This window comes from Mustela putorius, unplaced genomic scaffold (genome assembly GCF_011764305.1).
Source record: "Mustela putorius furo isolate JIRA1106 unplaced genomic scaffold, ASM1176430v1.1 tig00003896_pilon_pilon_pilon, whole genome shotgun sequence".
In the NCBI taxonomy this organism is placed as follows: domain Eukaryota; kingdom Metazoa; phylum Chordata; class Mammalia; order Carnivora; family Mustelidae; genus Mustela; species Mustela putorius.
The window spans coordinates 6,375,972-6,401,337 of record NW_025422045.1 but is presented as its reverse complement, the minus strand read 5'-3'; the positions used below and the strand labels follow the sequence as shown (position 1 = coordinate 6,401,337).

At 45.1% G+C, this 25,366-nt stretch overlaps 1 protein-coding gene across 4 annotated transcripts in view; it reads right to left on the bottom strand.

Moving 5' to 3' along the window:
- The window catches only part of TLN2 (talin 2), a 423,915-nt gene that overhangs the window by 263,361 nt on the left and 135,188 nt on the right, over positions 1–25,366 (bottom strand). Inside the window, exon 1 of one of the 4 annotated variants that reach the window (XM_045067451.1) lies at positions 16,197–16,297. The exons of the other annotated variants lie outside the window; for them this stretch is intronic. The gene's annotated coding sequence lies outside the window, so the exon portion shown is untranslated. Of the gene's footprint in view, positions 1–16,196; positions 16,298–25,366 lie in introns of those variants that run through there. 4 annotated transcript variants of the gene reach the window in all.

Here is a 25,366-nt window from a genome sequence, read left to right as displayed (position 1 = left end):
AGTGAAAGTCAGGGACACTTACTTTTTCTAAGTAAGAACCTATCATCACTTGGCTCTGATTAGGAGCTATTGTATCCCTCAAACTTCATCTTTCAAAAGCATTTTTGCTGCCAAAACAGCTCTTAGTATGTGCACTTGGGTGTTCATAAATTGCCACGTGATATATTTTTCAATAAATTAAGTCCCTCTTATCTTTCCTCAACTGGCCAATGACTCCTCACCTATTAGTAGGTTCCCCCTACCCTTGCTGTTCTCTCAATCTTGCAGATTTCTCTGTGTAATCTGATACAATTCATTGTATCATGTTGCATTCATTCTAATACAGGTTCTACAGGGTTCTAGGACTATGACAGGTAAGATACACTCCCATGCTCAGTGCAGAGCCCCGCGCTGGGTTGCCCAGGGCCAGGGGGACCCTGGTTCCCTTATACTCCTGAGGACTCAACATGGGCAGTGTGGGTCCTCTGAGCCTCACCTCACCCCCGTGCAAAAGGCAGAGAAGAGAACATCCCTCACAAGCCAACTCAAGGGCTGCAGAAGCATAAAGCCGGGGCAAACATGCCAGTAACAAATACCAACTTTCTTCTTAACATGTGTGATCTTCTGGCTCTGTAATTTAGCTTAAAATCTGTAATAGCAAGAAAGAAGACTCACAGGGAGCTTGGCTGTCTCAGTCGGTGGGGCATGCAACTGTTGACCTCAGGGTTGTAAGTTCAAGCCCCACCACGTGTGTAGAGATTACTTAAAAATAAAATCATTAAAACAAAAGAAAACAAGGACCCACAGCTTTCCTTTCAGGGCATTTTTGCCATTGGGAATTATAATATGTTTTAAAATAATGGTTTCAAATTAAGTACAGTTATTTCTGAGCAATGGAGTTTCAGATCTTTTCTTTACAACATCAAACACCATATAAATACTAAAGAGTTCCTGCTAGAAAGCTCAAACACCCATGAAATAAAGGGAGTATTTTAATGAACCCCTAAGTCGACATCCCTCTGATTCCATGGTTCCCAACTCACGGGCAGTCATTTCACCCAGAGCCTCTGCCCTCTCTGTGCTAATCATCCTCCCTGGCCATTCATTTGAGGCAAATTCCAAATACCATAGCATTCCATCCTCACAGTTTTATAAAACTGGTATTTTTCATGAGAAAATGAATAAAGTTGTCACTTCAAAAAAAATTATCAAGTTAAGCTTATCCAAGTTGCAGTCATCCCGTTCCCTGCTGCACACAGCAAGACAGATGACCTAACAGGGACTCAGCAGGCCTAAGGTAGGATTCCTGGCAGCGGAGGAGCTGGCTGGCTGAGTGTGGGCCCAACAGCCCACATCACACACATCCCCGCCCCGCCCCGCCCCCGGCTCTCCTCCGGAGGAGGAAACTCAGGATGTGAGGTCTCTGAGGCTCCAGGTCATCTGCTGGGGCATCACTAGGACTTTTGACTTTTGTAATGACTCTGTCATTTCCAGCAATGGCTTCACTAACCAGAGTAACTTAGCCTCTATTTGCTCTTTGTGAAAAAGAACAAATACATATTCTAGTATCGAAGTCTTCTCTAGAAGCAAGTTTCTTCAATAGGATGCTTATATTTAAAGAACAAAAAAAGAATGGGGCACCTGGGCAGCTCAGTGGGTTAAATAAAGCCTCTGCCTTTGGCTTGGGTCTGATCTCAGGGTCCTGGGATCAAGCCCCACATCGGGCTCTCTGCTCAGCAGGGAGCCTGCTTCCTCCTCCTCTCTCTCTGTCTCTGCCTGCCTCTCTGCCTACTTGTGATCTGTCAAAAAAAATCTTTAAAAAATAAATAAATAAAATAATAAAAAACAAAAACAAACAAAAAACCAAAGACCTTTCCAATCTATTTCTTCCTCAATCTCCTGAAATTTAAAAAAAGTATGTACATATATGCAGAGTAGAATCCTGCTGGAGTCTCTTGTCTCTATCCTTATGGAATCAGTAAAAGCAATTTTCCTGCTTCCTCCCTGCCCTGCGATGAGATGACCAGTCTCCCCACAGAACTGAGATGTTAAAAAACACTAATGCAGGTGGCCAGAGGCCTTTGGGGAAGGAGGACTCCCTAGAGGGTACACTGTGGTACCCTCTAAGGTAACTGAAATCATTAAAAAAATTATTTTGGATCAACTCATAATTCAAATACAAACTACTCAGGGCATTGTGTAAGCCGCGTAGCTTACAGTGGACTTTGATTCTCCGGATCTGTATTACCCCACATGAGGCTAGCCACAGAGCTGGGGAGCACTGAACGTGCACATTCTCTGTACCAACGTGTGCAGGGACAGGAAGTCCAGAGAGCTGGAAGACTTACAAAGTCTTATGAAGACTTTACTCCTTACAAAGAATAAAACACTTCATTAATAATTTTTATGTCATTTGAAATATGAACATTTTGATGTACTGGGTTAATCAAAATAATCAAATTAATAATTAAATAAATAAAATTTATTTAATTTCACCTTTTTAAAATGTGGCTATTAGAAAATCTAAAATTTGGGAGTCCCTGGGAGGCTCAGTGGGTTAAACGTCTGCCTTCGGTTCAGGTCATGATTTCAGGGTCCTGGAATCGAGCCCCGCATCGGGCTCCCTGCTCAGCGGGAGGCCTGCTTCTCCCTCTCCCTCTGCTGCTCCCCCTACTTGTGCTCATTCTCTCTCTCTCTCTCTTCTAATTCCTTTTCATAACGGCATAAATATGTTTCAGGTTAACCCAGCCTCACTAGTGTTATTTGAACATCATCCCAAAGCTAAAGTTAATTCACTTGGACTTGTTTTTAATTATCTTGTATACTCCCCCTAATGATTCCTGACAATTCCCATTAAGACTTGAATATTTAAGTGTTCCAGTAAGACCATTACAGCTACCCTGAGCATAAAATACCACGTAATCATCAGATAGACCCCTTCAGAATGAGAATCAAAACATTTAAATGCCATGCTATTTAAAAAGCAATTCCCAGTCCATATTTTTAATCTCACAATCAGAATATGATAACATTTCTTCTAACTATCATGACCTTGGGTATTAGAATTACACTCTATGCAGCTGAGAAAATATACAGACCCATATTTCTACTCTAAGACAAGGGAAGGCTGGGCATTCAACATAAACCAGGAGGAGAGCCACTCACCGGTTTCCAGTGAATGAAAGCATGAACATCTGATTTAACCAAATACTGAACACTGATTTTTAAGTTTTATTTATTTTAAAGAGAGAGAGTGTGCACAAGTGAGCAGGAGGGGCAGAGGGAGAGGAAGAGAGAATCCAAAACAGACTCCACACTAAATGTTCAACCCAACGTGGGGCTCAATCCCAGGACCCCGAGATCACAACCTGAGCGGAAACCAAGAACTGACCACTTAACTAACTGAGCTACCTAGGTGCTCCTGAGTTTTGTTTTGTTTTAAAGGGAAGTCAGACACCATGCCTGACCTCTTGAAGGTCAGTCGACTTTAGGGTGCTTCCCCGTTATGTTTTCCTAATCATCAGCAGGGATCAGAGTAAGTTGGGTCTTTTCTGTTTTTCCCATGACTCCAAGGAAATAGAGGAACTAAGTAAAACCTCCATTATCTAGCCCAACGGCACTCAAATGGTGGTCTGCCTACCACCCGTGTGTGACTGGTGTGCAGGAAGTACAGAAACGGAGAGTAAACATGTGGAAGCTATTATAGCAATTCAACAATTTACACTGGCTAAATGTGATTTTAAAATGCTTATATTTTGCATTTTTTTCAAATATTTTATTTTTATTGCATTTTACGGAAGTAAGTCAGCCCAAAACAAATTATAAATTGAATAACTGACCCTTCATTTCAGAAACACTAAACCCAACTCACCAGAATCTCCAATTTTCTGGTCACCTCAGTCTACACGGTTAAGATCTGGGGGCAGAAGGAAGCACAGGCAGAAAGGGAGCTGGGACTCTGTTTTTAGAGAAGAGAAACTACCACTCAGGAGAGGGTGAGTCCAACAGAACAACTTGTGAGACCTAGCTCAGATGAGGGTCTGTATCACAGTCCTATTTGCACATCTACAATGACAACGCCCTCCTTCTTCAGTTACAGAATGCCACGGATGAGAAGCCACATGGTGCTGCTATAATCCCATGGTGATGGGTCCCAGTTTCAGAAATACCCAATTATATACAAACTCAAGCTCATACGGGGAATGATTACACCTCAATGAAGCACAAATGTCAAGTGTTTTTTCCCCACGGGTGGAAATTCAAGTGTTTTTTAAAAGCCAAGTGGAGATTAAAAGCTAAGAACTCGTAGGCAAGGAGCTGATCCCTAAGCACCAAGCGAGTACAGAGTGTTCTGATCAACGGGAGAATGGACAGCAGCCCTGAAGAAGGCACAATGGAGCCAGGAAGACAGATGGTTCCCGAAGCTATCAGGACATCCAGCAGCCGAAGTGTGGAATGACTCTCAGACTAGCAGACACTTCAGTTACATTTGGTCTCTGCACTCGCTCCTTAGCCCTGGCTCAGCCAATGGAGGGGCTCCTAGCAAGGCTGCGTCCCTCTGGCAGCTGGGACCCAAGGCTGAGGACCCGAGCAGAGAGCCAGGCAACTCTGCTCCCTCCCCAGGGCCAGCAGCCATCTAGGAGCCTGTGCAGCCACTTCCCCTCCAAGCCTCAGTGTCCTCATCTGTACAGAGAGTTAATAAGCAATACCCCTAGGGGTGAAGGGAGAGTTGGTTTTGTTGTTCAAAGATTCAGGAATTCCAGAAAGCTGTAGACTGAAGAAAAGAAGCCACAGCCCAGAAGAGGAGGGGGATTCCTGGGGCAAGGGAACCTTATGAGAGATGGGAAGGGGGAAGACACTTCCAACCCGGAGCACTTTCCCAAGCCTGGACATTGGCCGTGACAGAGGAGGGAAGCCTGACATGTGGCACCTCGGGGACCTGTGTTTTCCATGAGAGATGGGAGGAGCATGTGCTCTGTAAAGGGGGTACTGAGGAGGGGGTAGTGTAAAGGGACTTAAACCAAGGTGCATACTGCCCAGAAGGACCCAGGCATGCACGGACCAGAGGCCCCTAAAAGGACACCCCATGGGAAGAGGGGGTGGTCATAATATGTACGTCCCTGATGGGTCCCCAGAGGTGGGCATGAGGCCTTTGTTCACCAGGGCTCAGGGCAAGGGCGTCAGGGAGCTCGAGTCCCGCAGAAAAGACCTACTGGAAGGTGGAAGTGAAAGCGGGGAGCCTTAACCGCGTGGGAGTTCCAATACGGAGGTTTCAGTGAGGTCAAAGAGCAAGCAAAGGACATGCGCGTATGGTGCCATCAGGGCGAGCAGACAATGTCAAGGGGCACAATTTCTGGGCAAACCACACCTCACTCAGGGTGGGGCTGTGACAACTGGAAGGTAAGGTGGTAACAGAGGGCCAGTCAGGAGTCCGTTCCGGAGCTGGGATGTTCACGGGTTCATGGGCAGGGGCGCTGCAGCCTGGACGTGGGGAGACATATGGGCTCAGCTGGAGGATTCTATCCCATGGGCATGATCTTGCCCTTGAGTACTTGCACAAAACTCTGCTGTCCCAGAGAGCACAGCGGTTCAGCACCGAGGCTTGGAGCTCTGTGCATCCACACAGCGGCGCCCAGCGTTGCCCCTCAGAGCATGAAGCTTTCCAGCACTCTAGAAGGAGGCATCAAAGACGGACACCCCACCCCACCCCTGGCTTAACTGGCCTGACACCCTTCCCCAGGGAAGCCTTGTGAACCTGAGCCAAAGGGCTGGTGTGCACTTGTGGGCCGTGTAAGCAAGAGTAGAAAAATGGCTGATGTGCGGTGGAATCTTGTACAGAATAAATAACGGCTTTGAGGGAAAAAAGAGAGAGTGAGAGAGACTGGGGAGGGCCCAGAGCAGCTTCCTGAAGAAGCCAGAGCTGGCCAGAGAGACGCCCACAGCTGAGGAGCAGCCACCAGGCCAGGACAGAAAGGCACAGAAGGAGTGGACAGACAGAAGGAGTGGTCGGGAGGGCAGCTGTGTGGTGGCAGCAGGGAGTCAGGTGGCCCACAGGGCAGGAAAGGATCGGGCCAGGAAAGGCGGCTGGAACAAAAGTACTGGGAAGCAGCTTTTGGGCACAGTTTGGTCACTGACAGAACACACAGTGAGCAGACACTACTTCTCATGTATTTGGAGACCTCTGGCTTGTACCACATATTCTGGCGTGAAAAGTCTGGCAGAGAGGTGGGTAAAAAGGTTTCATTTAGGAGGGGGTGCTGTCAGCAGCCCACCTAAGGGCACATATGTGGGGAGAAGCCTCCAGACAACAGAAAGCCCCTGCCAACTGAGTATTTCTTTTTTTTAAGATTTTATTTATTTGACAGAGAGAGATCACAAGCAGGCAGAGAGAGAGGGAGAAGCAGGCTCCCCACTGAGCAGAGAGCCCGATATGGGACTTGATCCCAGGACCCCGAGATCATGACCCAAGCTGAAGGCAGAGGCTTAACCCACTGAGCCACCCAGGTGCCCCCTGAGTATTTCTTTTGAGACAAAGGCTGTACATCGTGTCAAGCCCAAGAACCCAGAAGGAGGAACCTAACTTACAGAACTAGAAGGAAAAGAAGTACCTGTTATGTTCCTACCAAGTGCCAGGCAAGAGCTACAGCATCCCCACACCTCAAAGCATGGGACACAAAGAGAATGAAGGGCAGCCCAGTCCCTGTCCTGCCCTGGGATGTTGTGATTCAAAAAAGAGGGGAAAAAGTAAGAGACCCGAGCAACTTTTCCACCAAACAGAAGAGACATTTACTATTAATGAATTTTTGGTTTAAAACTGGTTCGTGTATTTTTCTTAAAGATTTTATTTATTTTTTTTGACAGAGAGACACAGCGACAGAGGGAACACAAGCAGGGGGAGTGGGAGAGGGAGAAGCAGGCTTCCTGCTGAGTAGGAAGCCCGATGCGGGGCTTGATCCCAGGACCCCAGGATCATGACCTGAGCCAAAGACAGACACTTAATGACTGAGCCACCCAGGCGCCCCTGGTTCATGCATTTTTAGGGGTAATAATTATTCTTCCAAAAAGAACCTCCACTTTTAGAGTTGCATACAGAAACACATACACATGTACACACACAGTCGAAATGCTAGGTGGAGGGTTTACTTCAAAACAACTGAGAGGAGCAGGACGGATTACAGACAAAGCCAAATCGATCATGTGTTAACCACGGGAGCTGGGTGACAGGTACCTGGAGGCTCACACTGCTCTTCTTACTTCTGCGGGTGTCCGCCCTTTCCAATTAAAAAAACAAATTGAAGGCGACACAGGAAGGTATAGTACATTGTGTTTCACCTAATTGTGTTAGAACAATGACATTTCTGCAACAAACTCTGGAAGTGTGAAGGAAGGTGCTTTGGGCTTTAAAGGCAGTTTCTGCAACAGTTCCATTGGGAAGGAGCAGTTCGAGTTTTCTAAAGAAGCAAGACTTGGTGGTGTGCATACATGCAATCACGCCTGAGAAGGTCCAGGGGACTACACCTGCTCCAATAGTGTGTCACCCTGACATCAAAATTTGGCACTTTCCCCTCTGATGACATGAAGTAAGGCTGACTGACTCACAGGCATGAGGGGCAAGAGACTCTTGTCACGCTTTGTTGCCCAGTTGAGGAATCAAGCAATGCCAAGGTGAAGTGTCAGGCCCATCTCTGGAGCACTATCACTGTGACTGGCATCCCCATTTTAAAACCACAAGAAAGATGGCAAAAATCCAGGGGGAAGAAAAATAGGTAATACCTGCTCTAAAAGTTAATAGCCCATAATGGTGATTTGATAATCACCAACAGCCCTCAATTAGTAACAGTCAACCGACCCAGCCACCACCCCTCCCTACAGACACACACCCTTCCATCACCAAACTCAAAACATCTTACGCTACCATTTCCAGAAGAATGGTCTTAAGCCAGTGGTTCTCAGCCATGGGCAACCGGCCCTCGGGAAATGCTGGCATTGTTTGGGAAAAGTGTTTGGTTGTCACAATGGCTGGCATCTGATGGTTAGAGACCAAGGCCATTGTTCAATATGCTGCAACATGCAGAAGAGTCCGACAGGACAAAAAATGATCTCAACCAAAAAAAGGTCAGTAAGCTCAAGTTGAGAAGTCCTGGCTTAAGCAAGTAGAATTAAGTGTTAAAGGAATTTCCAAACTGGTTCAGAGAGGCAGGGAGGGGGAGAAAGAGACAGGGAGACAAAGAGAGATAAGGAAAGAAAAAGATAATCTTTTACAAATCTTTTATATATTTCTATCAGTATTCTTTAACCAGACGTGATATTTGATGCCACATTCTCTAGTGTAACTCTCTTTTGTCCACTAACACGAGGAGCCAAACACTTGAGAGGCTACAATTGCCAAGACCAATATTTGCTTTTTTCCAACGGCCATGTTTACCCAAGATTATTCTGCTCTTGGTGAACCAGAAACCAACTGGCTGTTGACACACTTGGAAGAGGGCCAAGGAATAGTCTGGCACCCTTCCCCATGGGAGGCGAAGGAGAAGTGTGGTCCAAGAAGATCTGTAAAAACCACCTAAGGTTTTGGATGGAAACCACTTTGAAATCACTTTGCAAATAAGCTCCTATCAACAGGGGAGTCCTGTTAACATTTTCAATAGCACTGAAGTCTTGAGAAGAGTAAAGAAAAGGGGGAAACCACAGGAAGAAGGAAGTTCGGGAAGAAGGAAGAAAGAGAACAATTAATCCCCAGAGAATTTAACAGAGCTTGGACTTGAAGAAAGCAGAAAGGAAAAGCCACTCACACGTGATTCCTGTTCCATCAAGTGTAGCTCTAAAGCCAGGAGGGATGCTCTTTTGTTAGCTCTGAAATATAACTCACAGCTGACCCTCACAATGATCAATAATAGCTTCTTATTTGAACTCTACTGTTTGCATTCACCTGTGTGGTGTGTTTACATAAGGAATTCGGGCAACAGAAATTCAGCTGCACCTAACCTCACACTCACCAGATTTCTCATGTGCCACAGGGTTCTGTAGTTGACAGCCACTGCCCTTGACCACAAAAAATGAACTACAGCTGCAGAACTATCGTGAATTTCACCTGCTTATATAAGCAGCAAGGATTTCTGGCTTAAGACTGTGCCAACCTTGCCTAGGAATTCTAGATGCTACCCCATCGGTTAAGTGTGGGCACTACAGTGTGCCCGAGATGGCAATCTTAATGTCCTAGCAATCCTGGGTGCCAAATGCTTGGGCTTATGTTCCTGCCTCTAGAGGAAACTTTCTCAATCTTTTGGCCTCTCCTAGAAAGGAGTTGAGGCTTTAGACCCAGAAAGGTCAGGCCAGAGATGCCCAGCCCCAAGTGTCCATGACTTTGGGGTACAGAGGACAATGATACAGCAGACTCTTTGGCCCTCCCGTAAGGACAGAGACCCAAGCTGTAGCCTGTAATGGTTCAATAGTGGCCTCTGAAAAAGATATGGCCATGCCATGATCCCTGAAGCCTGTGACTGTGACCACATTTGGGGAAAGTTCTAGATTTACATATTGGTATTGAGAAGTGATCATCCTAGATTACACGAGTAGGTCCTAAATCCGATGGGAAGTGCCCTCGTGAAGGCCAGAAGAGAACACAAGGAGAAGGGGAGCCCATGTGAATCTCCTCCCCAGGAGTTTTATCAAAGCAGGAATATTGACACATTCAAGAAAGGAGACTAGAAGTCAACACCACCCCCAGACTCTGACTCAAAAAACTCAGCGATCCTTCAAAGAGTCCGTTCATCTTTCCTAAAAATCCCGTATTCTTCCCCAAGAGGCCTACATCCTCCTCCCTTTGCCTATTTACCACGTTTAGGCCTGAATTCTCAACCACCTCTCCCAATTACTCATTTTTACCCTATGTGTATCTCTCCCAAGTCCATGAGGTATACAGGTCAACAAACTGGTTTTCCTCTTTTTAGTCTTTTATTATAAGGGGTCTCAGCTAACAACTCACAAAGGCAAAGGAAAGAGTCCCCCCCCCCACCCCCCGACTCACCTAAGTCACCCAGCTTGGGGTAATGTGTTATGGCAGCTGTAGGAAACTACCGCCTGGTCTAATTCCAGGCTTGTCCAACCCCAGCATCTCAGAACGGCCCAGTCTAGGACACCTAGGACAAGGACATCCTCCTTCCCACGGTCCCTAAAGAGCCGAGTGAAATGGACTTGAGGACAGGTGTTCAGCCTGGAGGGTCAAGGGTCTTTTCCAGAGAACTAGCTCTGGAGCATGGTACAGAGAGAGTGTTTGTGTCTGGCATGGAGCAGAACCCCACCCGAAGAAACAACGCTTCCACAGGGGTCTGTGAGAACCATCCCAACACCTCGGGGGCCCTCTGATAAGAGACTGTCATCATGAACCACCTCTGCTGCCGATTACTAAGGATCTCCCAAGGGCTGCACACTAGATGCTTTCAACAACATTAAAAGAGAACTACTTAGAGTTTTGATTTCGTTCTTCTCTGCATTTTCTTTAAATTGTCCCCTCTTTACATATATAGGCCTGAAAACACTTGCTTAATGTAGCACCTAAGAAGAAAAAGGCTTGGTTGGCTTGACTCCTGAGGAAACTGAGGCACAGAGTGGCTTGGGTAGTCTCCCCCAAGTCACCTGGCCAGTCAGTGGAAGAACCAATACCGCAACTGCAAGCCAACTCTGCGGCCTCCCTACACCCTGTGAAGTCTGTCCCTTCCCCTTCCAACACCCAGCCCTACCAGGCCTGCCCCAGCTCTGTCCTCCTACAGCAAGAGCTCCATTCCTTGCCTCAGCCTTCGGCACCACCAGACCTCTTTCTCTGGGCCCCAATCCCTTACAAAGTTTAATTCGACAGTAATTAGGTATATAAAAATGTTCATGTCCCCCATCAAGGGCTCAGAGAACTCAATTCAACAGACAACAGTGACACTGAACAGTTTACATCGTAAGAACTACAGAGGACAAGAGGAAATTCCAGAGCTCTTAAACCAAACCGTCCTCTTCAGCTACAAACCAGCTCAGAGGCTTGTCAGAGTTTATGATCCCCTATAAAGGCTCACAGTATTCAAGCAAGATCCTGCCACTCTTTGTCAGAAATATCACCACCCCAGGGGAGGCATTCTCTGTTAACCACTCCAACCTCTTTCAGCCCAAATCCACCCACCCCCGCTCCCAAACAGTTTCCACTGAATCTCTAAGACTCAAAGGTTTACAGCTTTCCCCCTAGGTGCTACCTCTAAGGGAAATACTTTGACAATGTGTTTCAGACATCGTTACAATGCCAAGTCCCTGAAATCAGCAGTAACAGCAAGGTAGGGAGATCCATTCTCACAGACTAATCTTAGATGCAGAAGTGCTTCCAAATATAAAGATGCTCAACATTCATTCTTTATGCTAGGAAGAACTTGACCACAACTTTATGATCCAAAGAAGATGCGAAGTTAAAGCTGTTGTATTTTCTCAACTGGGTATGACACGGCCAGAAACATACTGTTTATGAGAACCTGAGAAACTGCTTGCTCCATAAGAAGTGGAGAAAACAAAAGCAAAATTGTCCTTATAGCATGACCCCAACTGTGTCAACCCAAGAAATAAACAAACCGACCAATCCCATCAGGGAAAACAAGACAGGAAGTCAGTCAAAACACAGTTTTCTCTGGAGTGGAGTGGAGCCAAGGGTTTTTCCTTCTCTTTTACCTTTTAATATTTTTCGTGCGTTTTCTAAAATGAACATGCATCGCATTTAGAGTTGAGAAAAAATGAGCTTCACGTAAAACCAACCAACTCCTATAGTGGCTGAGTCCTCCGGAGTGACTAGCACAGGGCTCCTGGCTAATGGGCACTGTCCTCCCTCCTCAGCCTCCAGGGCCGCTTCCCTTTTCCCCGTGCACTCCCCTTCTGGCACCTTTCCTTCCTTCATGTTCCCAGGATCTGCCTCACACCTTCCCCCTCAGTGCTTCTACACATGCAGGTGTGTGTGCTTCCCGCCTCCTCTCCCACACTGGGAAGGAGGTTCCAACAGGGCATGGGATTTCATCTTTCCATGAGTCACTCCAGTAAACCCGGTGCCTAACAAAGTCTCTGGCAGATCCTAGGGTTCCATCAGTGTTTGCCGAAGGGATGAACAGAGAAGCCTTGTACATCTCATTACCTGTAGCCTCCTTGCTAACCTGGCAGCCTGCCCCTCCTGCTCTCTTACACCTTACCAGGGGTCATCCGTTCCCACCTGTTTTCAAGGAACGCACGCCTGGCCTCATAAAACATTTGGCATCTCTACTTGTTTCCTTGCCATCTTAACAGCAACAGCCACACCAGGTCAGCAATGATCACTGACACCTGAGAGCGTGTACATGTCCTCTCCCCTCCCCTCACCATATCCTGGAGAAGGGGCTCTGGTCATCACTCTCCTTTCACAAAGGGAACTGGGGCTTAAGCAGGTCAAGGAGCGCCCTCACTTACAGGCAGGAAAGAATAAGGGCTGGCTGACTCCAAAGCCCGGGACTGGACGAGACTCTGCTGGGGCCAAGAGCCAGTTTGTCTGGTCTCTGCCGCGGATGTTAAGCTTCTTGTGGGCAGAAGAACACACGCTGCTCTTCTGTGAAGGTGGCCATGACTGCCCCACACAGCGCACATTCCGATTCTTGCAGATTTGAGCTGCAGAGCGGTTTTAGTGTGCACTGATCCTTTATGTGGGCTAACCCTCCCATATTCAACGTTTAAATGGTCTGCCTAGCAAAACGAGGGTCATCCAAACAAGTTTCAATTCATTCAGATTAACATGGCTATGCAAGGAATTTAAGGGTCCAACTGTTGCCAGACAGTGCCCCCCACCAAGCAAGTGATCAGAGGCACTTCATTAAGTTGTATGTTAATTGTTGCTCTTAAATATCCATTAGCACAGATCCCCTAAAAACCGGCTATTGGGCAATGATGTCACAGATCGTGTTTCAAAAAGCTCTTTTAGGGACATCATCAGTCATCCAGCACAATTTATTATGTAAATGCTTTCCTATTTTCAAATTTTCCCTAGAATTCTCTAAATGAGGTAACTTTCCACTATTCGAAACTCATGAAATCTTTTCTATACCCAATGAGTATTGTTAACGCTCCTCAAATTAGTTAGGAACTTGGCTCACCCTGCCAAGTCAGTGGAAAGTTTGGAAAGCCCTGAGTGTTAGCAAGGCAGACCCACAGGGTCTCAGCACTCCCTAACAGCTAGTGTGGGGCTGTGGCTCCTCAATCCCTAACAAGTGGACACACAGGCATTAGCACACACCCCCCACCACCTCTCTCCCCTCCTAGGGCTATTTGCAGAGGCAACAAAGGGAGCAGGTATTAGCCAGTGGGAGGCAAGCTGCATTTTACATAGCACAATAAAACTAATGTGCTCCGGAGAAACAACCCAGAAGCAGGATCTGTGATAAAATCTGCAAGGGATAAAAGTGCAGGAGGGTCTAACCTACAGTGCCAACAGAAATTCCTTTTCCAGGTCGAAAATGTTGGTCATTTCTAGATGGAAACGAGCATCACCACCACCACAGGAACAGGCCCACTTGGACCTGCCCAGGGAGGATTCTGAGGGCCCCTCCTGTTCCCTGTGAGACCAGCCTCCCAAACCCATGTGGAAACTAGAAACCTGGGCTGGCTGACCCACCAAATGTTTCTCATCAAGTTTACAGGGGTGCATCCTATACGGGGAAGAGCCCAGACAAGGCCTCTAAAGGACCAAGTCTGTCCCCAACTTGCCTCATACAAGACGCGTGGCTACAGTGTTTGAGCCTCTTAGTCTCCCTCCCTCACGGGTAAACTAGGACTCGCACTGCTTAAAGCTCCAACCCTAGACGATGTCAGGACATGTGCAATAATTTCAGAAGTTGAAACACTGCCACTGAGGAGATGCACCCTGTTGTTGGGGTTTTTTTTTCTGTTTTTATTGTTTTTTGTTGTTTTTAATTAAAAGTTGCCTAGGGATTCATTTAATGGCCCACCAAGTAGAAATGACGTGTGTGGCCCAAGCTAGGCACTGGGAAATATGGAAAGAAATAAGGCCAGGGCTTCGCTGTGGAATGAGTGCCCCAGTGATGGGAGAGGGGAGACCTACCAACAAATGAGGTCAATAAAATGGGATGCACACTGGGGTGTTCATCCAAAGTGTTCCACCAGGGGGGTTCTAGTTGTGATATCTCTGGGGTACACACATCCTCACGGAACCACAGAAGGGTTCCCAAGGGAGCAGGTAGGCTGGACAGACTCTGAAAGGCTGACAGAAACCACGGCTAAGGCACAGCAAGGGGGGACAAGGGCCAATGGGCCTAATGTGGGAGGGGTGGTGAGAAGGAGCAGTCAGAGGGACACACGGGCCAGGCACCACACCTCTGTTAAATGCATTCCATCTTCACTGACCTGCTGTGGCTCTAAGAAATCCCAAATTAAAGAGGAGGGTCACAACCTAGACACAGAGTCAGGCCAATCTCAGCCTCGCCCTGCCGTCTCATGACTCTGCCGCCAGCATCCAGCTAATCAGATAAGACAGCAAGACATAGGGGTAAGACGAACCAAAATGGTTTAGAGAAAAACAATCTTAGATCCCAAGCCGACAAGCCTGTAATATTACAGCAACATATTTACCTGATATGGGCCATAAATTGGCTCCAGATTTAAAAACAAAAAACAAAAAACCTCAAACATACGTGCTAAGAGAAAATAGCTTCAAACCATTCTGATACCTGGCACCTACTATATGCCAGGTATCAACAACTTGAATGAAGATGAACCCAAGACAGCCCTTGGTCTCCAGGAAGTGGTGATTTAAGAAGAAGTACTAAAACCTTCATCTGACAGTGGGTGGTAATGATGAGGGAGCATGAGGCTGGCTAAAGACAAAGCAAAAGCTGGCGCCTTGTACCCCCTCTCCATCCGCTTCCCCTCAGTCCTATGTGTAGCATCCCTCAGGCAGCCCTGACTGCCATGAACAATAAGCAAATAGTTAACTTGCAGAGCTCACAATCCTGCTAGACAGGAGTCTCCCTTGGCTTACAAATGTCCTAAATCTCATTAACAAAGACGATTGATAGCAGGATTGTGACATCCCACCAAAAAGTCTCCCAACTATCTTAATGTTTATGGCTGGTCTAAAGACAACATTGATCAAGTTGCAAGGGCAAGGGCAAGGCCTGGGTAGGCCTCTGACATCCTGGCACCTTGTAGGCCCTCTTTAGCATATGAAAACTCCGTTGAAACCTCCCTTCCCCTCACCTTCCCCCAACTGCAGGGTATATAACCTGCCACCCTTCACAACCCCGGGGCAGCAGCTCTACCTGGCCACGGGTCCTGTCCCCGTGCTTTAATAAACCACCATTTTTTACCAAAGATGTCTCAAGAATTCTTTCTTGGTCATCGGCTCCGGACCTCAGCCCACCGAACCTCACCTAGGTTCTAGAACTTCATCAGTAAGAACTAAAAAACTGGGGCGCCTGGGTGGCTCAGTGGGTTAGGCCGCTGCCTTTGGCTCAGGTCATGATCTCAGGGTCCTGGGATCAAGTCCCGAATCGGGCTCTCTGCTCAGCGGGGAGCCTGCTTCCTCCTCTCTCTCTGCCTGCCTCTCTGTCTACTTGTGATCTCTCTCTGTCGAATAAATAAATAAAATCTTAAAAAAAAAAAAAGAACTAAAAAACTAAAAAAGAAGAAGAAAAAATAGGTAAGCCAGGCTGCTCTGGGGCATGTAACAGACTGGGGGGCTCAGGACAGGAGGGATAAGCCAGGGGAGCTTTCTCAAGGGACAGAATGTTTGCTTCTGAAGATTGAGAAGCAAGAGTATAGGGGGGAAGGGCCACCAGTGAGATTAACAAAGACAGCATTCCTGAAGGAACTGGCACACGAGGGAACTCTCAAGCAGCTCACCAAGGCTGAGCCTGAGGGTCAGGAATATTCTAGAACATGAACAAGGAGTGGTGATCTGAAGACAGAGGAGCGCAGCAGGCCTCCAGACACAGTCACAGAAATCGATGTCCCCTTTTGCAAGCAAAGAGACTTTTTATTCCAACATTTTCCTCTATTCTGTCCGGATCAAGTGCCTGGCTCGTTAGTGCTTGGAAATGTTGGCCATTGTTATTAGATAATCAGAGTCTTGTATGCACTCTTTGTTCAGTAACGCAGGGAAAAAGAGGAGAATTTAGCCACCGGACTCCCTAAAGGGATTTAACATAAGGCAAACTCACCTGTAAAATGGTCCCATAGCAGAGACCCTAATGAAGGCATCCTAATTATTCCTCAGGAGGCTCTGGGCTCCTCTGGCAAAAGCATTAACTGCTGAGGAGGGCGCTGGAGGAAATGCAGACACACCCACCGAGGAGGGGCCTCTGTGGGGTGTGTTACATTCCTTGGAGAACTGGGCCCCCTGCTATAATTTGTATAATCAGACCAGAGATTGGACTGCAGAACTGTTTCCCATTTATTACAATATCACACTCCTGCCCAGGAAACCCCACCCAAGCTTTTGTTTGGAATTCTTTTCCTTGATTAGGTGTAAGTCCTATTATTCCCGCCATTCAAAAACAACACATGGGTCTGATGAACCACAGTGCGGGGCACAGGGACAAACAGTCCTGTGCGAGAATCGGGCTAGCTAGTTCTTTTCTTCTCTCGTTTTAGAGTGAGGACTTCTTTTTCATTTCCTGCTCTGGAGAAGAGTGGGAAGCAGGGACATTTTGTACAAATGGAAGAGCAAATTGTATTTCCTCTCTGGAACAAGCCATGCTAGTCCAGGGAAGCACTCCCAGGTTATGTCCACAGCCACGCACTGGGTCCTGGCCCTGGGGTCCGGGCTGCTGTCCCCACACTCAGCCACCAGGAAGGGGATAAGGAGGCCTCCAAGCTCCATCACTCCATCTTTGGAAATGCTGCTCTTGGTGGGGCTGCCCTGCACTTGGCCTCCCCACAGGAAGACAAAGCTGTGACTCTATCCGGCCTCTGTTACGCAATTCACCCGGCCTCCAAGTCCAAGGGCTGAGCAAGGGGGCCAGGGTCCCCCACCAGACCCCTGGGAAACACAATCCAGAAAGGTTCATTCATACAATGAAAGACAGGTTATAGGAAAATTTCATTTCAAAGCACTGAGATAAAAGTTGGGAAAAAGGATAAATCACTTCATTGTTTAGTAAGTGCTTGAGCCATGGAAGAGACCTGTTTTGGGTCTGTATAACCTGAAGGGGGCAGCTTGGGACTACCATGGGTCTCCTCTTGCCTCTACCAAAGCTGCGGGGGAGGGGGGGTGCGGAGGGGGGGTGGAGCTGGAGCTCTGACTCTAAGGAAGCATTTCAGTGGTCAGGCCAGGGACCTCGTGCTCTTGTGACTTCAGTTCAAAGGGGCCAGTTTTGGCCAATGGGATTTTCCCCAGTAACTCTAAGCCCAGTTGAACTCTAGCTGGGAGGCTGGAAGATGAGGAAGTCAGAAAACCTGGGTCTGGGTAGCCATAGAGGACAAACAGGCAATCACGACCTCACAAGTTCATCTGGCCATCAAGGGGATAAAGGACACCCCAAGACAGGAACTAGGAGCCCAAGAGAGCACTTTGATGGGCTCAGTCCAATTCCCATGAACCCCAGTGCTCTTCATTTCCCATCCTGGGAGATCTTCAAAACACACAGAAACCTTTCCTGTTTATCAAATTGGTGAATGGGTTTCTATCACCACCAAACATCCTTGCCTAAAACAAGCACTTGATCTAGGTCTGGTGCTGTGACAACAGTACTATCTCAGAGCTGGTACAGCAGATAAAAATCCTTAGTGTGTGACTGCAAACGATGGCAGCATGGCTGTTCACGATAGAATAGTGTCTCGCTGAACAATGGACAGCAAAGCTCACTTTGGACCAGATTTGCCAGGGGGAGCGCCTCAGAAGGCAAAGGACTACAATTTGAGGAGTAGGAAGGGTGTAGGTGAACAGTGAGGACATTACTAATCCCTCTGTGAAGCCAGGCTTCATCACCACAATTCCTCTGGGCTCAGTCCACATCCGCTGGCCTCAGTTCCTTAGACTGTAGCCCACGCAGAACTGGGAGAGGCTCTGCTGGCAAGCCGGACTGCTTTGATTTTTGGTGATCCTACTAAAATCCAGCAATCCCCAAAGGCGGCTACTTAGAGCTCTCTTATATAAGTCCCTGCACCCGGAAACACGAGAGCCAAGTCAGGCTGTTGTCAAAGCTGTGCCTCTGAGCTTCTCCTGGCCCACCTTGCGGCTCACATCGTTGGCAGAAGGGGGAGGGGACTGTCCATCCACAGCAGTCTGCATAGAATCAGGAGCTGATCTATGGGCTGAGCAAGGGGGCCAGGGTACATCCTGAACCCGTGTGGTGGATGTTCAGGGATGGGGGAGGGGGATGGGGGTGCGATGAAAAAGATACAACACAAGCAGGTCCTTAAGCAGCCTACCATTATCAGACACGGACACAAAGGACCCAATCACGTGCCTACACACCCTAACCACTACCAAGTCTATGTAAAAAAGAAATCCTTCCTACATCACATCGGCAAGGAAATCTTCCTTGAGAAATGCAACTCCAAACATAAAATGCCAGTAGTTAACATAGGCAAGATTGGTATTACTACACAAACATGGTTTTAATTACTCAAATGAATTATTCAATGATGGCTTTCAGATTTTCTTTTTCTTTTAAGCAGCGAAGTTTTGTCTTCTAATGTTACTTTACTCAGAAACCTGATAAGCAATGTAGATTCATGAAAGCAGAGCTGCTCTGGTTGAAATGGGGGAATGGGGGTCTCGGGGTCCTGTGGGCTCCCGAGGGGCCGCCACGGCACACACAGAGCTCCAGGAATCACAGTTGGAAAACCACTCTTTTAAATGTTAAGGACTTACAGCTTTCAGGCACACACGGCAATTTAAAATTTACCTAATAGAAGTATTTACAGTACAGTCTCCTAACAAGAAAAGGCTTGAGCTTACATTATGAGCCTGTGACTTTAATTCTGCCAGCCAACTTCTGGCAACACAGATAAGGACACCCCCACCCCCACCCAACCAGGAAAGTGCCAGAGCCCTGAGGCATCACATCTCACATCTTGTATGTTACTCTCTTCCCCCTTTTAACATTTGGTTCTTTACATCTGTAAGTTCTCTGCTCCCAATGTCCCTTTCCTTCTACCTACTAGGTAAGGGTTTTCTGAATTTCAACCCTATTCATGTGTTCACAGGGCACACCTAGAATGTGCCTCCATCTGCCTAAGGAAAACCGGACTGCCAGAGCCCATGACTCTACCCCAGTCTGGGTTACCACCACTGGCTCGATCACTGTACTCCACCCAGAGTCTCCTTCAGAAAAAATCAGGCCAACCGGTTCATTTACATCACTCTTGCTCAGAGTGTGCTCCTAGGATTCCTGCAGAGGTCCTGTGTTCTAGGGAGTCCTCAGATGCCCCAACATGCTCCTACACATCGTGAATTTCTTTGAGGAAAAACCAAGTAGAACCGTAAGAAATCATGAACACTTTTTCTGTGTGTGGCATATCCCCCATCATTGCCATGTTCTTTGGGAAACAACCAGTAACTTAAACATCTACCCTGGTTATTTTTGACACTTTCTTATAAATAGCAAATAGTTTCCTATACAGAAAAGCAAATCAGAAATGTATGGAAATGAACCAATAAATGGTGAATTTCAAGTCCCATTAAAATCAGGACAGTGACAAGGATGCCTGCTATTAACTATTTAAAACTTTACTTCAACCTCTAACCCAGAGAAATCAAAGAAAATGTTAAGAAAAGGCAGTAATTTTTATTTTTTATATATTTTATTTTTGTAAATGAAATGTCTATTTGCCTAGAATCTAAGTGGACTGGAGATAGTCAGAAAGAATAACTAGATGAAGAATGTCATTTAGAAAACAAAAAATTCCAAGGCTACCTGGCTGGCTCAGACCATAGAGCGTGTGGTTCTTGATCTCAGGGTTGTGAGTTAGAGGCCCATGTTGGCAGTAGAGATTACTTAAAAAATAAAATCTTAAAAACAAACAAAAAAAAATTCCAGTCATATCAACAAAGTATAAAAGGAAGGAGGGGTGGGGAAAGAGAAAATACCTAGAAATTAACTTACCCATATATATGTCGAATCAGTCTTACTTTCAGTTTTACTGAATAATACAGAAGATACAAGTAATGGCACTACCAGTGCCCACACAAGAAGACCCAATTTCGTATAATGGCAATTCTCCTTTCGTCACAGTTTTTAAAGTCAACACAATGCAACCCGCATTGCAACAGGATATTCTGTAGAGTTTATAAATCTGATTCTAAAGTTGAGCTGGAAGAGAGAAAGATTCAGCATGACTGAAAAATGTTTTGAAGAAAGAACAATGAAGGGAGACCTATCCTAACAAAGCTAAATAAATATACTGTAAAGTTACAGTAACTAAAAACTGTTACCACAGAAATAGATCATTTACTAGGGTAGACAGTATAGTAAGCAAACATATGAATATTTAGGATACAATCAATGTATCATTTAGAGTAAGTACTGAAGAGCAAACTATTATATATTTTTCCAGTATGGAAAGAGACAACTATTTGATACATTCTGGAAAAGTATATATGCACAAAAGTAAATATCCCCAAAAATGAAAACGAAGTTATCACTTTCCCTCTATGAGGCACAAAAACAAATGTTAGGTAGATAAGGGATATAAACGTAAGAACAAAACAAAACAACAAAAAGACAAAAAAAAAAAAAAAACTATTAAACCAGAAAATACGGAGAATACAATTTTATTTACAAAGCCCATAAGATAAAAGTTCACTGATGTAGGAACACCACAGTTAAAGCTTCTGTTCTATAAACACTAAGATAGGTGACAAAGACACTATTTACAAAGGACTTTTTGAGGAGGGAATTAAATTAGCTTCATTGCTTTTTACCCTAAAGCATCATATAATGTTTAAATTTGTCCTAACTAGTTAACCCAAATATGGTTAATGACCTTTTTAAGAGAACTTTACCCAAAAAAGGTTAATTTAATGGCACACTTCAACTCAGCCTTCCATAAATATTCAAATTAAAAATGAGTAAAGCCATAGAGTTTGCTTGCCATTTTTCAGGAATAAAAGTCTGAGGAATGTGGACAATTATCTGAAATATTTTACTTTAAACATTCTCCTTAGTGCCTCTCCCATAGATGTTCTGAAAGAGAAACTATGTACTTCAAAGGGCGTGCCTCTAGGTTTTTGATGATTATCTGAATGCCTGCAACAGTCAACAAAAAGTATCATCCCAAGGGTAAACTAAGAATCTCACAGGGAAGAGACCTTGTAATTTCCAAATGGGAAGGGTTTTTTGGTTTGGGGTTTTTTGTTTTGTTTTGTTTTTTAATAGGACGACATTTAAATTGTGATTTTTTTTCATAGCTAATGCTTTATAAAATAGTTTTTTTTTTTTTTTTTTTAATCCACCTTCTGCCCAACCCTTGAGTTTTTATCCACACTTACTCTAGTCTTGCTGGAGTGTGGAATCTGGGATTGAGGTGCAAAATTATCATGTAAGTGACACTCCCTTACTGGAAAACAATCCTATGGACTTTAATCTTCTAGGTTTAGCTCACTGTTAGGTTAAGAAACTGACACTCAGGCATAATACACACATTTTCCTTTCTTTCCAGAAAACAGTCCTTCCTGTCCATAATAAATTCATACTTCTTATTTTACCTTTTTCTAAGTAATTAACACATAATCCTAGCGATGCACAATTTCTCACCATCCTAGAAACAGAATATGTCTCTGATTTCAAAGGTCTGCAATTTTCCCAAGCTCTTCCATCCATCAAAGCTACTCAGGTTTTAGTTTTTCTTTTCCAGGAGCATTTTTACCGCATGTCTCTAAATCGTCCTAAGTGAAAACTATGGTTTTCTAATATAAGTAGGGTTTCAAACCACAATCAAAATTCCCTCTACTCTCTATTTTCAACAGCTGGCCCAAGAAGGTCTCTCTTCCCTACCCTGAGTCAAGGCAACCTCATCTGCAGAATCTCTTGTCCCTCCAACAAGTCCCTTTGTGCCTGACACACGGAGGATCAACAGCCATTCCGCCCATGTCCTCTTTTCTCCAGCCACGGTGAGGGCAAGGGTTCCAGACTCACTATCACGAATATGTTCTTCACACTGTAATCGTTCCAGGAACATCTGTTGTAGTATTTTATACTAAGCATCTTGACTGATCCTGGAAAATGTTTACTCATTTGCATCCATTTATTAACTACTTTTCTAGGAGGAAACACAATTCTTTGAAATCCTCTGCCAAGCCTCATGAGAGAAAATAAAATTTCAAGACAGATTCTGGGTTGTGTTCTGTCACTTAGGTTACGGGCAAAAACAAAAATTAGATTAGAAGAGATTTATCGCAAGCTAATAATCACTTAGCTCAAAAATCAAACAACAGCTATTGGGAAACAACATTTATGTTGTTTTTCCAGACAACTTAAGTATATTATAAATTATGAGAAAGCATTTTTGTGCCTGAATTACATAAAGTATCCAAAGCATAATGCAACCAGCATATAGAAAGCAAATAGTCCCTTCCATATTAAATTGTGGGTATATAAAGCATTTCTTTTCATGTGCGTTTTTTAAAAGACTTGAAATGACATACCAAATTTTTAACATTCTTGAGAAAAAAGGGGGAAGATAACAATGAAACTTTTACATTCTATTCTTGAACTATCTGTATGATTTGAGTTTTCACAAAATTTTGTCATTTTTTAAATACGACAAATGTAAAAATAATTCTGGCAAAGATGCACTGAAAAGGACATTCAATGGAAAAGTAAATTGCTTGTGGCACTATAAATTGATAGAACCCTTTCCCACAAGGTATGCCACAGCTGTAAAAATACTGATAACCACTGACTGAGCAGTTATTTATTCTCTAAGTTTTTGATAATGTGGCTGCATCATTCTTTACCAAAAAAGCAATCCAGCTTAATACATTCACCACATTGCATCTCTAAAATGTAGGCTTTGGCAATGTCAGTTAGCTACATACTAGTACATTCGATTCCTACCTGCAGTAGTTACATTCTTACAAAGTCACCACTAACCCTGAACTGGCAAAGACTGGACCTTTTCTCCATGGTCAAATACAGGGCTAGGTTCCTGGGAGCCATTTTCATCCAATGATCAATGCAATGCATAGCCTTGTTTTATGCATATTTCTGTTTGAAGACACCTAGAAAGATTTATCATTAACGCTGAACTCATGGCCAAGAGCACTCTAACTCATGCCTGAAAGGAAGCTTATCTAACACATGTATTTTCTCTGTAAAGCACATAACAACCTCCTCATCCTTATGAACACTAGACAGCACTACACTGTATTTGGGGGTCATTTTTAAAAGCAAAATCACCAATGAAAAGGCACAAAAATCTAAAAAATGTGGCATTCAATAGGCCATGGGAAGGACGTTTGTTTACAAGAGAGAGCTACAACAAGAAGTATCACCTTGTCTGACCTCAGCTGGGAACAGGTGCAGGACGCGACTGGAATGTTTTACCTCTTGGCACACGTGTGTGTCCAAGGCCGACTGTAAAAGCGCCTGGATTCATGATTTCAGGTTTACCCATCAATTTTAGCACGTAGACAAAATCTGCAAATATGCAATCTGTGTATATTGATCACTAACTATTTGGCTTTTTAATAGTTACAGAGGAATTCTCAAAAAAATCAATGAACAGCTTGAGTAAAGAGATACCCAGAAAGAGCTTCCTTGTCTGTTAACTTGGTGGGTCCCGACCAGCAGCGATTTTTGCCTTCGAGGGCACATTTAGCAGTATCTGCCAACAAATGTGGACCCTCACAACTGGCTCTAGTGGGTAGGGCCAGGGATGCCTCAGATCATCTAACAATGCACAAGACAGGCTCTAACCACAATCGTCTAGCCCAGAGTGTCAACAGCGCCAGTAGGGAGAAGTCCCGTGAGGACCTGCTGACAATATACATGTTTTTACATGTAACTTCCTTCACCTTCTCTCAAGGTACACTTTCATGCCTAAAACAAATCATTCAGGGTCAAGGATGGAGCTCAGACCCTGTTTCTTGGTGGCCTTTTAAGGTCAAATTTAACTAATGAATTTTTTTTTTAAGATTTTATTTATTTATTTGACAGAGATCACAAATAGGCAGAGAGACAGCAGAGAGGGTGGGCGGGGTGTGGGGGGGAAGCAGGCTCCCTGCTGAGCAGAGAGCTCTATGCAGGGCTCCAACCCAGGACCCTGGGATCATGACCCGAGCAGAAGGCAGAGGCTTTAACCCACTGAGCCACCCAGGCGCCCCTAACTAATGAATTCTTACTACATACAACGGAAGACACAAAGCACTTCTAAGTTGTACTGAAAAGTGGGACTTTCCAGTCATTCCCAAGGAGCTTAGAATGGTAACTGGGTTAATTCCAACAATAACGAAAAACATAGAGCCCATCTGAAATCTTGTTTCTGTTTTAACACCGAGTAAAAATCATCACTGCACGGGAAGTAAGCCATCTAGAAGTCCAGTGCCCAAGAGATGGAGAACCCAGCTCACTCCCAGCAGCTTTCACGGAAAGTCAGGAACCTGTGAGAAGGTAAATAAAGCTACCCTATGTGAGGAAGACTATTAGTAGATCTTACTAAGAGGCACCTGGGTGGCTCAGCTGGCTGAGCGTCCAACTCTTGCTTTCAGCTCAGGGTTGTGGCATCATTGAGCCCCTTGTCAGGCTCCCTGCTAAGTGGTTGAGATTCTCTCTCTTCTTCTCTCTTCCCCCTCCCCCAGCATGCTCATCTCTTTCTTCTCTTTCAAATAGGTCTTAAAAAAAAAAAAATACCATGTCTTACTAAGTCTTAATGATTCTGAGAAGAGACCCACCCTGACTATGTGGCCTGCAAACACCCTGACCTATAAAAATGCTGCATACCTCCCTCCACTGCCCCCCCAAATGTGGATTCGGTATTACACATTTATTCAGTCTTGAATCAGTCCTATTTTTAAATAATAAATCAAGCCATTTGTAGAGTGGCTTCCAAGGTTACTCAAGAGCATTACAAAATCATTGTGCTAACACAACAAGGATAAGTAATTCCCAATAGACAGACTAGCAGACTAAGAACTGCACTTAAAATTTGGAACCCGAATGCTCAGCGGCTTGAGGTTAGAGCCAAGTGATTATTTCACTAGTCTTTTATTCTGGAAAGATGTTTTAGCTCAATGGTGCAAAAACAAGCCCAAGATATTACTTCCTGCTCTAAAGTGGGTTTGCTGTCCGATGCCTACAACTTCCTCTAGGATCCTACTGAACACTCTCAGACCTTGAAATTCTCCCTCATCCTTCCGCAACTTCTCTGGCCACTCAGGCTTCTG